The sequence below is a fragment of the Oreochromis niloticus genome, linkage group LG12, assembly GCF_001858045.2.
Source record: "Oreochromis niloticus isolate F11D_XX linkage group LG12, O_niloticus_UMD_NMBU, whole genome shotgun sequence".
Taxonomy (NCBI): domain Eukaryota; kingdom Metazoa; phylum Chordata; class Actinopteri; order Cichliformes; family Cichlidae; genus Oreochromis; species Oreochromis niloticus.
Window position 1 is genome coordinate 8,247,342 of NC_031977.2, and position 6,440 is coordinate 8,253,781.

Genomic DNA, 6,440 nt, shown 5'->3' on the forward strand with positions numbered 1-6,440 from the left:
CTCTGCTTAACAAAATTACTGTGCCCAGGGCCACTGACCTTTTAGCGTAAGGGGACTTAGGCCTCAGTCACACACGCCAACACAAGGTGAACTGGTTGCAGTTTGCTTCACACAGTTCAGTCTCAATACCACTTTGGTGTTTGCATACAAGCCAGGGTCTTCCATGCAAAGTACTGGTGACCACAGCAACCTACAAGAAACCAAAGTAATGGCAAAGAAGACTGTTTCGCTTTTTCTGAACAATTTCAGCCACTACCAGAAACCTCCTGCAATCACTTGCCAACCAGTTGCAAAATGCATACTTTTCCTTAGTGAACAGTGGTTGCCAGACAGTTGCTGACTTGTCTCTAGGCAGGTGTGACTGGGGGCTTATAGTGAATTTATACTTGTGAAAATTTATATCTGCAATTAAACTGCAAATATTTTAAAACCATAAACCCTTCTGAAACCTGACCTGCACCTCACTATAAATTTAACTACACATCACCATCAAGTTAGCCCACACAGGTATGAATGCTGTAACAGTGTTGGCCAGTTGTGTAGGCTATGTTGCAGGCTCTACATAGATTCTCAGCAAAAATGTAGTTAAGGTGTTAGAGAGTAACGAAGTCAGGCCCAGCTGGGCACAGGCGTAGAAAATGTCCAGTTTTCTTCTGATTACCCAAGACACGTTTTGAAAACTATCGCTGCATTCAGCACTACAGAAAGTTACAGTGGACTGGTAAGTGAATCTGGAAATGATCAGGATGAAAGATTAAAGTCAGTAAAGCCTGTTTACCTTTTCTCAAGCAGACATTTTATCTCATCATAGCAGAAGAAGTGAAACAGGTACACAAATTAAACTAGTAACCTTGGTTAGCACTGTTCAATTACACCTCTGCTTTTCTTGCATTGACGCTTCATAAATGTCATGAAAAAAGGTCTTTAAAGACCTTAAAGAAGCGTTGTTTATGGTAATAATTACACCAGTTCTTTTGCTGCTGACTCAATGTAAGCTGTGACCAATTTATCAAAGGCTTTCATAAAAATGTTAATATTCCCTTTAATCAGACAGAATGATGAGGTATGACACTCTGTAACTGCATACATGTTCATCTGAATCTCCAATTGTTTTTGCTGTTGACGTCCCTTAATCCCTGTTCCTGCTGAGACAATGTGTCCCAGCTACTGCTGGTGTGATTATAATGGCTGGCTGGATAAAGCAACATTATAATGCAACTAAAATAGATGGGTGGATATTTCATGGGTGCATTTATATTACTAAAAACTGTTAGGATAGAATTTGCTATCTCTGACAGTATAGAAAAAAACAATATGGTGGCACATTGATAAAAACACTTGCTTGATTAAATGTCATAGTGGCTGAATCCTTTATTTAGAGGCTATGATAATTCCCTGATTTGACTTCATAATATGATTCCCCCTTAAGAGACTACATCTCTGCTAGCAGTATTGGCTGTCTTAGATACACAAAATGCAGGTACTAGAAAATGCCCATGGTCTATTGCAATACACTGCAACTGCTATTTCAGTGTATTGCAAAAGAAATGAATGCATGGAGACATCTTTTCTGTTGTTTACTACACTCCTTTTGCAAGTGTTATGATGTCTTGCAATGGTACAAAATATTGGCATGGAAATGTTAATATCATCCGTCAGAAATATCAGACTGTGACTAATCATGTATCACATAAACCAACCTGCTCTGTTATGTCTGCCCCTGTGACACAGTCAGGGAGAGAAGAAGGAGTGATGGATAGATGGAAAGTATAGCATTCAAACCACGGATTCAAATTCAGATAGTGCCACTGAACTGAAACAAAGACGTCATCTGACCAGCTCACACAGTTAAATTCAAATTACAAATATCCCACGGGGCTAACAGTTAAGAATACTAAGTTTTTAAGCAGCGTACATCCTAATAAATTAGTGCCTTACTGCACAAACTGCTCTCGAGATTAAAATGACCTCAGGTCTTGTCAGGCTCATTAGAAAAATGCCATTTTAACCTTCCGATCTTTAAGTGGTGATTATAAAAAAATTCATGAAAAATTAAAAAGTTTGGTTCGGTCTCCACCGATAGGATAAAACATTTTCCTATGGCAACCAATCTAAAACATCTTTCTGCGTTTGCCACAACATGCAGTAATGCCTATAATTGTTGTTTTTAAAAAAAAAAGATGATTATGGCCAAATATTTGAACATTATTCCCCTCAGGAAAAACAGAATACATAAATACAAGACAGTCGGCACACAGGGAAGTGTGTGATAACTTATGTAGCAAAGGGACAAACAAAGATTTTTTTTGACATTAGCATTCATTGGGAGTCTTCTTGTTTACCCCCAGTTATTGAGCATTTTTCGCTTTTCAGCACACTCATAGGTGGCGCAGAGATTCTCATTCTGTCCAGAGACTGCTCACTGTGTGCGAGCTGCAAATATGTTCAAAATGAGCTCCTACCTGATTACCAATCAGTCTAAAATGTATTCTGACAAAACAAGCATCTGAGGAACTTTTAAAAATATGATTGTCATGACCTAAGCCAACCATAGCAAACGATTAAGAGGCCAAGGTCCTACACACATAACAGTCAGTGTAAAGGAGCATTTTGTTTGTGCTAACTGTGCTGTAAAGTGTAGCATACACCTTCTATACACTGATACGCATCAAGCAATCTTTTGGGACATTTCTGAATGCAGCAGCATTCTCTGTAACAAAGTCTGAAATGCATAAATGAGCTAAATTCTGAGTCAGTGCAAAACTTCTGCAGAAATCTCAAAAGCCTTAAGAGAGAAAGAGATGTTTTTTTTTCTTTTCTTTCTCTTCAGACTATAAATGACTGTTTTACATAGTGCATGAGTATACATGAAGGCTGTTGTCTATACACATCCACTATGTGAGCTGGTTGACAAAGTGAGCAGCACCTCGGGTCTGTGCTACAAAGCAATTGCAACATACACAGGACATTGTTCCCTATGTTTGCTGAACAAAGACAGTGTTCCACCGATGTGGACATTAAAGTTATTCTATTTTATTTTGCTTCATTCTACCTGGCTTCATTTACTTTAACACCTGGAGTCAAGTGCAGGAGTCATTCAAACATGGTTGGTTATCATTCAACCCAGGGTTTAACTTTCTTGCTACAAGCATATTTACTTGAAACGAGTGGTGTTAGCAGCATCTGACCAATCGCCAACACAGTACAGAGACCAGTTTTACAAAGACAATCAAACTACAACGACAGAACAACACAGCTGCTTCATCCAAATCTGTGTGTGTGTGTGTGTGTGTGTGTGTGTGTGTGTGTGTGTGTGTGTGTACATGTACATCTTTGTGAGGACAGAAAATTGGCGTGCTACTATACTTGTGGGGACCAATACTCACTTATGGGGACAAAATTCCTGTCCCCACGAGTTTGAAGGCATTTTTGAGGCTCAAAATGTGGTTATAGTGTCAGGGTTACTATTAGGTTATGGCTAGGTTTAGGCTTAGGGTTGGGATTAGGCATTCATTTTTGATGGTTATTGTTAGGGTAAGCGGCTAGGGAAAGCATTATGTCAATGAGATGTCCGCACTAAGATATGAAAATGAGTCTGTGTGTATGTGTGTGTGTGTGTGAGAGAGAGAGAGAGAGGAGAAAAGTATACAACCAAAAGCACTGTATGAATGTCTGTGTACTTGTAATACGTTGGTCAGTAATGCTGAAGGACTATGATACTTACAAAGTCAATTTTTTTCAAAACCACAAAGGAAAGCCACCAAAAATACCAACTGTGTAGCAGATTTACCAGATGAGTTTTACCATTAAGACAGGAGCATATGCCAAATTATATTTGCATATTCTATTAAATTAATGTTTAGATGCACATAAGACAATTTTAGCCTTGTTTTTCCAGCTGCAGGCCAGGTGCTACCTAATGGTCTGAAAGCAAGTAAAAAATAAAAATAAAAACAGAATTCAGATGTAGATTTAGTTTACCAGCAGATTTAACATAAGCTCCACAGATGCAAACAGGTTCACTATATTTGTATTATATATTAATGATTACAGAATAATAAATATTGAAGTATATTGAAGACTATAAATCCACCAAGGTCTTCCTTGGTGGAATCTTCCAGGAATGGTGGCAATCCTGAGTATTGACTTGTCTGTAGGCAGGGAGTTTGTATCTGTTAATCTCTTATCTTTGACATAACCTTCTTCAGCACAGAAGAATAAGTTGAAGAATAAGTCTGAAGAATAAGTTGCCATGGCAATGTGCCCTAGTAAAAATCAAGCATAATTATTGCACTGAAAACCCAGGTTTAAACCTGAAGTTACCACTTGCTGCATAGTGCAGACCTTTGGCCTCAGATCTCACTACAGTGTCACCACTCTTTGGCTGGTCACTCCATACATATTCCTTACACAAAAGAGTGCACATACACAGACACCCATTATGGTGGTTTAAGCCTCCAATTAAAAGCATTTAATAATTTATCTGTGTATGTCCATGTTCCACTTGAAAGATTCGGCATGCAGGTCGTGGTATATCTAAGTGATAACTCACACATCAACTCAAGGTGTTCCTATCCAACGGACTCCACCAGTCAGTTGGATAAAAGTTTAAATGTATATAGAAAACTCAAGGAAGTCAAGTTGCTTTCACTTAGAACTTAGATAAACCTGTAGTCAGGGTTATCCCAACATTTAATGGAAATAATTAGTATTACTATAAAATTGTAATGAAAAAACCCAAGCATCAGGCAGTTTGTGAAATAGTCACAAAATATAAAGTCTTATTTTGTTAAATGGGCACAAATTTTCCATATTTTTGAGTTCTATGTGGCTATGAAGCAATAATATATTAGTAGGATACTTGATTTGGTTTAGGACAGCTGCAACAGCATGTACTGTCTTAGTCCTTGTAACATGTCATTTTCCTTGCTAGGCCTCCTTTAATCACATTACTGTTCCTTTGACCTTCTACTGGAAGTGACTTAGACAGTAAGGAAATCAGAGTCAGATGTAAACACTGATTTGTCTGAGCTGCTCACTTGCCATCCAATTGCCAAAGACACTTTTTAAAAGCAAGTGTAAACCTAGACCTAGACTGTTTGTATGATGGTTCACAGACAAAGCCTGCTGATCACAGTTTTTAAGTTTTAAAAAGTACCCTCATGTTCATCTGGAAAGAAAATTATAAGGCTGTATAGTGGGTTCGTAGATGATCTGTTGATGGTCAGTGGGGCGGGGTTGCAAAATACCAATTTAACGTGCTTTCGTTCTGAATGTTGAGTGTCACAAAAAAAAGATTGGGTGACGGTTTAGAAATTTCGATTTGCCACGAGGCTGAGATATAAATTAATTGCACAGTTAATTGCTTTAACAGCGCACCTCGAGGCCATCGGAAGGCTATCGAGTGTGAAAAGCCTGATCAGGATACATCAGTGTCTATTGAGAATAACTTAATTTGAGGCCTCGCTCTTTCAAAGCATCCACTTCACTCGGGCGTTTGCGTGTATACAGCACTATACCCAACAACAGCAGCACTCTATCAGTCAGCCGCCCCTTCTCCAAATAAGGTAATTAGAGTAGAGAAACCGGAAGACTCTCCATGGAAACTCACTTATAAACAGCACGAGCGAAAAACAATAGAGCAGTGAGGATGAGATGATTGACAGCTCGTGGCGGCTCGCGCTGCCTTTGACTGCATCCGTGAATGTTTACAACACGAGAGCACGCGCAGATATATTCAGTTTCATCCAAGCCTTCGCTGTTATATTTTTTTTTAAGCAGCATTAAATATATCTCTTCCCACCGCGCCACCCTAAAAACGCCTATTTAAACAATGAATGAGCTAAAGCTTTAACCAAATAACACCGAGTCCAGTTCATTACACTTCAGACGAGCACCTGCTCATGTCACTGAAACACAGCCCGCGGGTTATTGTGAGCTTTCCTGATGTTAATTGATATTTTTGTCACACTCGCCTCCTGCTGAGAGAACAGGATAAAACTTGCGAGATAATAACAGAGCTGTATTCTGGTTACCTCAGTTTCTCCCGGTCATCGTTGCTCCCCGCAGGCGAAGTGACTCCCCGTTGTGATGAGCAGTACTCCGAGCTTCACCGCGAACGCCGTTATTTTTGCCTGCAAGTTAGCCTAGCTGCTGCAGGGAGAGCCTACTACTCTCACAACCTGCCAAATCTCTCAAACTGGAGTTGGCAGGTTGCTGTCGGCGCGTCCCTTTAGTCGCTCCACATGCAGAGGGGAAGAAAAAATTAAAAATAATAACAAACAGTAAACCTAACCTAACGGGCTTTGAAGTTATTGGACGCACTCGAAGCGGCTAATAAATATATTAATTGGAGACTGCGAAGTTGTATTCTAGTGTATGAAAGGCAGAGCAGCATTTATCCCGCTCATCCACAACAGTGCTGGATGCTGTCGGTCACA

The 6,440-nt window shown here is 39.5% G+C and overlaps 1 protein-coding gene across 9 annotated transcripts in view; it reads right to left on the bottom strand.

Annotated features, from left to right (window-relative positions):
* Nucleotides 1-6,430, bottom strand: part of arvcfb (ARVCF delta catenin family member b) — a 255,585-nt gene extending 249,155 nt beyond the window's left edge. For 4 of the 9 annotated variants that reach the window (XM_005472992.4, XM_005472986.4, XM_025896849.1 and 1 more), the window contains exon 1: nt 6,036-6,428. The gene's annotated coding sequence lies outside the window, so the exon portion shown is untranslated. Of the gene's footprint in view, nt 1-6,035 lie in introns of all 9 variants that reach the window. The other 5 variants (XM_025896846.1, XM_005472985.4, XM_005472984.4 and 2 more) reach the window with 2 other exon arrangements.
* Between the last annotated feature and the right edge of the window lie 10 nt (nt 6,431-6,440).